At 36.0% G+C, this 12030-nt stretch overlaps 1 non-coding gene across 1 annotated transcript; it reads right to left on the reverse strand.

Annotated features, from left to right (window-relative positions):
- Nucleotides 1-3220: 3220 nt before the first annotated feature.
- Nucleotides 3221-3292, reverse strand: TRNAC-ACA (transfer RNA cysteine (anticodon ACA)). The gene has a single exon. It is a non-coding gene; the product is annotated as a tRNA-Cys (tRNA).
- Between the last annotated feature and the right edge of the window lie 8738 nt (nucleotides 3293-12030).

A 12030-nucleotide genomic window follows, 5' to 3' on the forward strand; every position in this document is an offset into this window, starting at 1 on the left:
TGCATGACCCAGATAATCACAATGGTGTGATCACTCACCTAGAGCCAGACATCCTGGAGTGTGAAGTCAAGTGGGAATTAGAAAGCATCGCTACAAACAAAGCTAGCGGAGGTGATGGAATTCCAGCTGAGCTATTTCAAATCCTAAAGATGCTGCTGTGAAAGTGCCGCACTCAATATGCCAGCAAATTTGGAAAACTCAGCAGTGGCCACAGGACTGGAAAAGTCAGTTTTCATTCCAACTCCAAAGAAAGGCAATGCCAAAGAATGTTCACTCTACCACACAAGTGCACTCATCTCACACACTAGCAAAGTAATGCTCAAATTTCTCCAAGCTAGACCTCAACAGTAGGTGAACCATGAACTTTCACATATTCAAGTTGGATTTAGAAAAGTCAGAGGAACCAGAGAACAAATTGCCAATATCTGTTGAATCATTGAAAAGAAAGAGAGTTCCAGAAAAACATCTACTACTGCTTTAATGACTACACCAAAGCCTTTGACTATGTGGGTCACAAGAAACTGTGGAAAATTTTTAAAGAAATGGGAATACCAGACAACCTGACCTGCCTCCTGAGAAATCTGTATGCAGGTGAAGAGGAAACAGTTCGAACTGGACATGGAAAAACGGAGCACTTCCAAATCGAGAAAGTAGTATGTCAAGGCTATATCTTGTCACCCTCCTTATTTAACTTATATGAAGAGTACATCATGCAAAATTCCAGGCTGGATGAAGCACAAGCTGGAATCAAGATTGCTGGTAAAAGTATCAGTAACCTCAGATATGCAGATGACAACACCCTTATGGCAGAAAGTGAAGAAGAACATAAGAGCCTCTTGATGAAAGTGAAGAGGAGAGTGAAAATGTTGGTTTAAATCTCAACATTAAACTTAAAAGCTTTTGCACAACAAAGGAAACTATAAGCAAGGTGAAAAGACAGCCTTCAGAATTGGAGAAAATAATAGCAAACAAAGCAACAAAGGATTAATCTAAAAAATATACAAGCAACTCCTACAGCTCAATTCCAGAAAAATAAATAACCCAATCAAAAAATGGGTCAAAGAACTAAACAGATATTTCTCCAAGGAAGACATACAGATGGCTAACAGACACATAAAAAGATGCTCAACATCACTCATTATCAGAGAAATAAAAATCAAAACCACAATGAGGTACCATTACATGCCAGTCAAGATGGCTGCTATCCAAAAGCCTACAAGCGATAAATGCTGGAGAGGGTGTGGAGAAAAGGGAACCCTCTTACACTGCTGGTGGGAATGCAAACTAGTACAGCCACTGTGGAGAACAGTGTGGAGATTCCTTAAAAATCTGTAAATAGAACTGCCATATGACCCACAATCCCACTCCTGAGCATACACACCGAGGAAACCAGATCTGAAAGAGACACGTGCACCTCAGTGTTCATCGCAGCACTGTTTATAATAGCCAGGACATGGAAGCAACCTAGATGCCCATCAGCAGACGAATGGATAAGGAAGCTATGGTACATATACACAATGGAATATTACTCAGCCATTAAAAAGAATTCATTTAAATCAGTTCTAATGAGATGGATGAAACTGGAGCCCATTACACAGAGTGAAGTAAGCCAGAAAGATAAACACCAATACAGTATTCTAATGCATATATATGGGATTTAAATAGATGGTAACAACAACACTATATGCAAAACAAAAAGAGACACAGATGTACAGAATAGACTTTTGGACTCTGTGGGAGAAGGCGAGAGTGGGATGTTCTGAGAGAATAGCATTGAAACAAGTATACTATCAAGGGTGAAACAGATCACCAGCCCAGGTTGGATGCATGAGACAAGTGCTCAGAGCTAGTGCACTGGGAAGACCCAGAGGGATGGGATTGGGGGGGAGGTGGGAGGGGGTTCAGGATGGGGAACACAATGTATGGCAAAAACAACCACAACATTGCAAAGTAATTAGCATCCAACTAATAAAAATAAATGAAAAAAAATAAAAAAAATAAAACTCAACATTCAGAAAACTAAGATCATGGAATCTGGTCCCATCATTTCATAGCAAATAGATGGGGAAATAATGGAAACAGTAAGATACTTTATTTTCTTGGTCTCCAAAATCACTGCAGATGGTGACTGCAGCCATGAAATTAAAAGACACTTGCTCCTTGAAATAAAAGCTATGACCAACCTAGACAGCATACTACAAAGCATAGACATTACTTTTCCAACAAATATCCATCTAATCAAAGCTATGGTTTTCCCAGTAGTCATGTATGGATGTGAGAGTTAGACTATGAAGAAAGTTGAGTGCCAAAGAACTGATGTTTTTTGAACTGTGGTGTTGGAGAAGACTCTTGAGAGGCCCTTGGACTGCAAGGAGATCCAACCAGTCAACCCTAAAGGAGATCAATCCTGAATATTCATCAGAAGGACTGTTGCTGAAGCAGAAACTCCAATACTTTGGCCACCTGATGCAAAGAACTGAGTCTTTGGAAAAGACCCTGATGCTGCAAAGATTGAAGGTGGGAGGAGAAGGGGACAACAGAGGATGGGATGGTTGGATGGCATAACTGACTCGATGAACATGAGTTTGAGCAAGCTCTGGAAGTTGGTGAGAGGCAGGGAAGCCTGGCATGCTGCAGTCCATGGGGTCACAAAAAGTTGAATATGACTGAGTGACTGAACTTAACTGAACTACACTGGGGAAAAGACACATGTGACTTATAGTGTGGTTCTCCAGAATGCAAAACCAAGACTAAAAAGATAACTAACTGTAGGAGACAGGAAGAATAAAAGAAAAGCAGGCTCTGGCAAGGGCCGTTAAAAAAAAAAAGTATAATTCTTGATAAACTGGATGCTATAAGGCATGAGACTCTTGGAACAAGTCCAGAGGAAACAGTCCAGAGGAAAATCGACCCCAGACTGTTTCTCAGCTGGCCTCTCAGAGTCACATGTTTTACATATCTAGTTGAAAATCTATAGATAAGAATATTAGTCTTAGTTACTGATTTGTTATTGATTACTGTTTCCTACTTACTCAATGGTTAATGATCATTTTGTTCTTTGGCCCTGAAGGCCACATGTGTTATAGTTTGAAAGTGAAGTCACTCAGTCGTGTCCGACTCTTTGAGACCCCATGGACTGTAGTCTACCAGGCTCATCCTCCCATGGGATTTTCCAGGCAAGAATACTGGAGTGGGTTGCCATTTCCTTCTCCAGGAGATCTTCCCAACCCAGGGATTGAACCTGGGTCTCCTGCATTGTAGGCAGACGCTTTACCATCTGAGCCACCAGGGAAGTCGTGTTATAGTTTAACTCCCTGCATATTCTTTCATTCACGGCTGAAAGTATAATAAAGCTGGCTTGGATTCAGTTTCGGCACCTTCACCTTGGAGTGGTGTTGGTCCCCTGATCCTCACTTTTCTCTAAATTCTTACTTCTTGTTCTCATTCTCTAGCCATATCGCACTTTCAGAAACCCTGCTTGTCAAGCCGGTCTCAACAACTTACATGGAGACAATTGTCAGCTTAACATTCAAGCATTCAAAAATGATAGGGACTGCTTTGTAAAGTCAAAGGTCTCAATCATTGTGAATATTCTTGCATAGTGAATATCAGCCAGGAATGAAGAATAATCTATAATGAGTGACTACTAAAGTTCATTCCAACATAGACTTCACTGACTTTTGGATCATGTCATATAGGGATTAAGAAAATACCTTAAAGGTAGATTTGGCCCTTTAAGATTTGGTTTAGTGGAATCGAATGGGAAGCAAGCTCTAGATTGGAATAACACTAATAAAAGGCAAATAATCTACTATTCTTCAATAGGTAGCATCTTTTGATAGAAAACAGCAAAATTCTCTAAAGCAATTATCCTTCAATAATGAACAAATTAATTAAAACAACATTTTATTGGGCATTTTGGTCAGTATAGGGTTGTACACACCAAAGAAAATGCTTTTAACTTTCATTTTTCATGTTTCAATTCATGTTTCATGTAAGCATTCATCTGCCAATTTGTTTTAATGAAAGCAATCATTTACTGTACATGTGAAGCCTGCCTATTTAAGCCCAGAACACAGCTCTAAACAATATGACTTGCTAGGTTAGAAGAACTAATGTCTAAGCTATTTAAAATCAGGTTAATTTTTTTCTGGTCCAGCTGCTTATCATTAATTTGAAGCTCAATGCTTTGTTTCTATATTACTTAAGCTCTTTGTCTCTTTCACTTTTTGCTGTGCAACTTTTAGGCATTTTGTAGCTTATGGGCATCTCCAATCAAAGTTGTACACCAAAAATTGATGAGAACATTAATATTAAGTGTTGTCCTTTTAAACTCTCTTAATTCAAAGCATGAAGGAAATAACTTAAAAAAGAAAGTGAAATATTAAATTTATAGGTTCTCAATGGATTTCAATTATCTAAGAGTCTTGTTCTTAGTATTTTGGTTAAAGAGATGCCCTTTGAAGGAACTTCTCTCACCTTACTGTGGGGGCAGATCAAAGTACATTTAAGAGGAATGAATTCTCTGATGCAAACATTTAGTGGAAAACTCTTGAGAATTATTAGCATATACTGTACTATAATGATTCTGTAAATGACTTCTGCAGAATACTAAATTTCTACTTTATATTTTACATATTAAAGTACTTCATATTATAGAAAATGTATTAATGAAACTTGTTCACTTAGCAAAGTTCCAAAATGAATCTGATTTCTGAGTTACACTGTGGTTTTTGAGATGTGACATATTACTAATATTCCCATTTGCTTCTACTTAAACTGAGTATATTTTCCCTGTATCATCACCTGGGACCTTTTAGAAAGGCAATTTTGGGGGCCCTTTGTACAGATTCAGAAACTCTAAGAGTCGGGCCCAACAACCAGTATTTAGCCAGCCACACAGAAAATTCTTATGTATGAAAAAGGTTGAGATTCAATATATTAAGATCTAAGTATAAAGGGGAATAATGGAGGCAATTTTATTCCACAAACATTTATTTAGCTCCTATTATGTGCTAGCCACAGAGAATTTACTAAAACATGAATTTTGTCCTCAAAATATTCACAGTCTAGTTGCATAGTGAATATCAGTCAGGAATGAAGAATAATCTGTAATGAGTGTTAAGAGAAAATTCAAAATAGTGATATAGAGATGGGTTGTGAGAGGGTCTAGGAAAACTAGAACTATGAATATGAGTGATCACCTTTTGCAGAGTCTAGTTCTATTTCTGATATGTCAGCAACTGTATTCCTGATATTTCTCTGAATGTTTCTCCTTTTAGTCGTACTATTAATGTCAGTAAAAGTGAGAAACCCGAGCTTTAGTTATCTAATTTAGCAGTTATGCAAAGCAAACTACTAAAAAACAATGTGCATACATCCATAAAAAGTCCACTTATAAATCTCTCTTTAGATGGTACTATGAAATTGATTCATTTCTTTCTCTAATTCCATACTGAAATTTACTTGTACAAAGAAAGTGAAAGCATTAGTCACTCAATCATGTCTGACTCTTTGTGACCCCATGTAAACTGTCAGGTTCCTCTGTTCATGGGATTCTCCAGGCAAGAATACTGGAGTGGGTTGCCATTCCCTTCTCCAGGGGATTTTCCTGACCCAGGGATTGAACCCAGGTCTCCTGCATTACCTCTTGCTGAATATCTAGGACACCTACATAATTATACTGATCAACTACTGGAAGCAGCTTGAACCCTGTTTATATGGCAAAGGAAATATACTGCTTTATCAAGATTAAATTGTCTTTCTTTATATTTTAAAGTGGTTCTCAACCACTTGGGGGATTAGGGATGCTTTTGCTAATATGATACAACCTTGGATACTCTCCCCAGAAATACACACACATACAAATTTGCATGATGTTTGCTGTGGGAGGAGACCATGGATTTCCTATAGATCATCTATGAACTTGCTGGCCTGGTTATACTCTAGGAAATAACTTTCATGTTATGTGCTTTGAGATGATCCATAAAGTGATTTATTTGGTAATGAGTGCTAGTAGTAGCCTGGATAAATTGCCTGGAAAGGAATTAGTTATTTATTTAGCACTATGAAGTGGGGGCCATCCAAGAAAACCTCAAATCAGTATCCTTTACTAGTTCTCACCCTTTAATCCAACCAGACACCCATAATTTGATCTGAAATCATTTATCTTTTAGTGGAACTAAAAGACCTGAGGAGATGAATGGACCAGTAGTCCTCAGGTCAAAATAAGGGAGATACTTTGCAAATACCTTTGCCCAAGCAAGCAAAATGTGTGTGAAGAAGCACCCAAATACATTCTTTGGTATCTGTTTTATAAAAGGAGATAATAAAAAATCTAATTATTCCAAACCAGCATTTGTAGTACAGGAAGAATCAGAGAAGGTAAGGAAGAGTTCTTAAAAATCCAGAGTCATTTGACAACCTTTTGAAAAATGACTCTGAACTAAAAATATAAACGATCAAGATGGCTATTTTTCAGGTAGATCAAATAAGAAAAAAAAAAGTCTGTTTCAGTTTTCACATCATCTTGCCATCACTTTTTCTGGATAAGGAAAATAAAGCAAAGTGAATCACCTAAGGTCAATGGATCAGTAATTTACTAAATGATATATTCTTGATTGAATGGAGTTGATGATCTTTTGAAAGTGACTATTAATAATCATGTCATTTCCAGGCCTAGGTAGTGGATGAAAGTTGAAGATCTAAGGATAGGCAAGGTGAATTAATGGATCTAAGGGCTGGGTCTAAGTCAAGGTAGAACCAGTGATTTGAAACCATGTGAATAAAACAAATTAAGTGCACATAAAATGTCCAATAGTCAGAACCAGGTAGTGAGGCCTAAATTGTAGGCAGTTAGAGAAAGCATATCAGACATGTAGTAAAAGTCAGCAGCAAAATTCTTGATCCGTAGGTGCCAGACTTGTTTATAGAAATTAAGAACTCAGGTAAAGAAGATAAGTATCAGAAAGCAGGCAAAATATTGGGAAAACAGTATTAAGATCTAAGTTGGCAGGCCAAAGTTGAGCAGATTCACATACACCCATGGCTGATTCATGTCAATGTGTGGAAAAACCACTACAATATTGTAAAGTAATTAGCCTCCAAATAAGATAAATTAATTATTTTTTTAAAAGTCAAGCTGAACAAACAAACAAACCCAGAGATTATAAACAAGATAAACTCAGGCGAGGCCAATTTGCTTTAATAAATAATCAAGAAAGTGAGTGACTGGAGTTAAGGCAAATCAAGAAATGACAGCCGTAAAAGTAGTAGCTTCTGGCAGTCATAACCTGACAATTACACCCAAAGGAAAATATAAAGTGTTTTGGATGTCTTATAAGAATTTATATTAATAACATCTTTCTTTCAAAATTAAATGAGTATCATTGTTCCCATTAGAGTAAAATTTCTAAATGACACACAAAATTAACTTGGTAAATAAATTTTTCATGACTTTTTAAAAAAATTATACTATTTTATAAAAATGCCTTCCATTATACAGGCTGTATGAAAATGTATGAAAATCATTTTATAAGCTTACCTTAAGAAGTTTATTTTTATTATTTTGTTTGTAATTGAAGTAAGGTTGATTTATAAGTTGCAAGTGTACAACATAGTAATTCAATATTTTTGTAGATTGTACTCCAATTAAAGTTATAAAATAAAGGATATATTTCCCTTAGCTGTACAATATATATCTTTGTTGCTTACCTATTTTATACATAGTGGTTTGTATCTCTTAATCCTATACCCCTGTTTTGCTGGTTCCCTTTGCCTCTCCCCACTGGTAACCATTAGTTTGTTCTTTGCATCTGTGAGTCTGTTTCTATTTGGTTATATATATGTTTGTTTTATTTTTTATATTCTATATACAACTGGTAACACATTGTGTTTGTCTTTCTCTGACTTATTTCACTAAGCATAATACTCTCTAGTTTCATCCACACTGTTACAAATGATGGAATTTCACTATTATGGCTGAGTAGAATTTCACTGTGTATATATATATATATATACCATAGAAGATTTACCATATCTTCTACCATTCATTTGTTGATGGACCCTTTAGGTTGTTTCCATGTCTTGACAATTGTAAATAATTCTCCTATGAATTATTAGGGTGCATGCATTTTCAAATCAATGTCTTCCTTTTCTTTGGATATATACCTAGGTGTGGAATTGCTGAATGACATAGTAGTTTTGTTTTTCATTTTTACAAGAAACTCCATACAGTTTTCCTAAGTTGCTGCACCAACATACTAATCTGTGGACTTCCCAGGTGGCTCAGCAGTAAAGAATCTGTCTGCAGTGCAGAAGATGAAGGGAGGCCCTGGGTTCAATCCCTTGGTCAGGAAGATTCCCTGGAGAAGGGCAGGGCAATTCACTCCAGTATTCTTGCTTAGAGAATACCATGGACAGAGGAGCCTAGCAGGCTATACAGTCCATTAGGTCTCTCTCTCTCTCTCTCTCTCTCTTTTTTTTTTTTTTTTGTTTTTCTTTTATTTCTTTTGCCTTAGGAGACAAATCCAAAAAAAATTGCTGCAATTTATGTCAAAGGATGTTCTGCCTATGTTCTTTTCTAAGATATTTATGGTTTCCACTTTTACATTTAGATCTTTAATCCACAGCGAGTTTATTTTTGCACATGGTGTGAGTAAATGGTCTAATTCTTTTACACGTAGCTGTCCAATTTTCCCAAGACCACATATTGAAGACTGTCTCTTCTCTATTGTATATTCTTGTCTCCTTTACGGTAATTAATTGACCTTTAGTGCATAGGTTAACTCCTGAGCTCCCTATTCTGTTCCCTTGGTCTAGGTGTCTGTTTTTGTGACAGTACTAAGCTGTTTAACTACTGAAGCCTTGTAGGATAGTCTAAAATCAGGCAGTATGATACTTCCAAATTTGTTTTTTCTTAAGGTTGTTCAGGCAATTCAGGGTCTATTGTGGTTCTATATAAATATTAGGATTACTTGTTCTAGCTCTGGGGAAAACATCAAAGGTATTTTGATAGTGATTACATTAAATCTGCGGATTGCTTTAGGGAGTATGACCATTTTAACAATATTAATTATTCCAAACCAAGAATGCAAGAATATCTTTCCATTTCTTTTTTATCATTTTCAAATTCCTTCATTGATGTTTTATAGTTTTCAGAGTATACATATTTCATCTCCTTGGTGAGGTTTATTCCTAGGTATTTCATTCTTTTTCATACAATTTTATCACCTACCTAAATAATAATAATTTCCTCTTATATTTCACATTTTACACTTAAAATTGCATTTCTAAAATGTTTTTCTGTTCTTTTTCAGATTTAAAGTGTATATATAAATATATATATAATAAAGTATACACACACACATATATATACACCTTTTGATATATGCATTCCTTTGATAATAGTAGAGTTAATAGTAAATTTTGGGGAGAAAAAAGAGGGTGAAAAAAAGTCCTGCTTCAGCAAACCATAACTTTAACATACTCCATACTGCATAGGTTTTTCTTATTTACTTTTACAGTCTCTGTTCTTTGTTGTTTATAGCTTGCACATCATGTTGCAAATATAAATCTATTTTTTATTAAAATGGTTGGAGTTTGGTAGACATGTAGCAATAATAAGTGCCTTTAGCTAATTCTATAATTTTTTTTATGTTCAAAAAGTAAACATCTGAAGTCCTAAGGCTCATTCATTACATAATAAGGTTAGAGAGAAAATTGAGTGTTCAGTTTGTTTTACATGTGAAATGATACATGTGCGGGAGTGAAAATTTATAAGGACTTTGTGAATCTTTAGGGAGAATAATATTAACAAAAGAGATGGTGAATGCAGCTTGTTAATGTATATCTTTTATTTCTTTTTCTTGTCTGATTTCTTAGAAGTGGCAAGAGTGAGTGCCCTTGTCTTGCCCCTGATTTTAGAGGAGAGGCTTTCAGCTTTTCACCATTGAGTATGATGTTAGCAGTGGATTTATCATAAATGCTCATTATTATTTTAAGAAACAGTCCTTCTAATCCCTCTTGGATGAGAGTTTTTATCATGAATAAATGTTGAATTTTATCAAATGCTTTTCTGTGTCTGTTGAGATGCTCATGTGATCTTTTTCCTTCTTTTGTTAATGATGTGGTGTACTACATTGATTGAGGAAATTTGTTCCTTTTACTTATTCATTTATTTTGACCAAGACATGTAGCATGTGGGATCTTGGTTCCCTGAGCAGGGATCGAACCCATGCCCTTGCATTGGAAGTGGGGAGTCACCACTGAATCACCTGGTAAGTCCCGAGAAAATTTTTTCTTAATATTGTTCCTTCAATACAAACTCCCAGCCTGCTTCAGATACGTGTTGTGTTGTCAAGAGTCACATTCCTTTTTTGAGCACTGTAACTGAGTTTACTTTTTTATCATCTCAAATTTATTTGGTGAAACAATGCATAGAAAATGAAATGTAATGAGCTTGTTTGAGTTATGCTGTTATATAACCATTTCCCCTGATATCTAGTATGATACATGAGAGCTTTCTTTCTGTAGGTTCCAAAAATTTAAGTTGACAGTGTTAGTTAGATTCTATAGTTTAACAGATTTCTAATTAGGATTCAGCAATTTAGTCTAAGAGTCATTTTGTTAACATTAACATATTCAACTGGCAAACTAGCCAAAGGTTATATGTAGCTGGTGCTTATGGTAGCCTATCACTATTTTGTTTTTCACAGCCAAAGCTTTAGTGTTAAAATCTTGTGTAGCAATTTCAGCAGCACAGTTATTTGCGTCTTTAAAACATGGGGAATCTGCTACATTGAATAAATAGTAGCTTCAATAGATCTACCATTTTAATTTCTTTGTTTTAAGTATTAATGTAGAGTCCTTATACCCCTACTTATTTATATTCTTCTTCTTGTCCTCAAAAGTATTATATCCAAAGAAATTTGATAATTAAAAATCTAGACACATTATTCTTCTAAGTGGATGAGTAAAGACAGTTTAATGCTGGCATCTACTAGCACTTGCTCAGGACAACTGATTATATGCATGCTTTCTCTATTCTGACACTTTGGTAACTTCAATTTAGCTATGGTGGGGGTCATAACATAATGAAAATCAACAGTACAAATCAGGGTTTCCCTTTACCAAAGAGTCACTTTAAGTAATTACTAGCACACTGAGGGTATTGGAAAAGGAAAATATGAGGACAGTATATAGAGAAGTTCAGTTCAGTTCAGTTCAGTCATTCAGTTGTGTCCAACTCTTTGCAATCCCATGGACTGCAGCACTCCAGGCTTCCCTGTCCATCACCAACTCTCAGATCTTGCTCAAACTCATGTCCATGGAGTGAGCTATGCCATCCAACCATCTCATCCTCTTCTCCTCCTGCTTTCAATCTTTCCCAGCATCAGGGTCTCTTCCAATGAGTCAGTTCTTTGCATCAGGTGGCCAATGTATTGGAATTTCAGCTTCAGCATCAGTCCTTCCAATGAATGAATATTCAGGACTGATTTCATTTAGGATTGATTTCCTTGAAGTCCAAGGGACTCTCAAGAGTCTTCTACACCACAGTTCAAAAAGCATCAATTCTTCAGCAGTCAGTTTTCTTTATAGTCCAAATCTCACTTCCATACATGACTACTGGAAAAACCATAGCTTTGACTAGATGGGCCTTTGACAGCAAAGTAATGTCTCTGCTTTTTAGTATGCTTTCTAGGTTGGTCATAGCTTTCCTTCCAAGGAACAAGTGTCTTTTAATTTCATGGCTGCAGTCACCATCTGCAGTGATTTTAGAGCCCAAGAAAATAAAGTCTGACACTGTTTCCATTATTTCCCCATCTATTTGCCATGAAATGATGGGACCAGATGCCATGATCTTTGTTTTTTGAATGCTGAGTTTTAAGTCAGCTTTTTCACTCTTCTCTTTCACTTTCATCAAGAGCATCTTCAGTTCCTCTTCACTTTCTGCCTAAGGGTGTTGTCATCTGCCTATCTGAGGTTATTGATATTTTTCCGGCAATCTTGATTCCAGCTTGTGTTTCATCT

This window comes from Odocoileus virginianus, chromosome X (assembly GCF_023699985.2).
Source record: "Odocoileus virginianus isolate 20LAN1187 ecotype Illinois chromosome X, Ovbor_1.2, whole genome shotgun sequence".
Taxonomy (NCBI): Eukaryota; Metazoa; Chordata; class Mammalia; order Artiodactyla; family Cervidae; genus Odocoileus; species Odocoileus virginianus.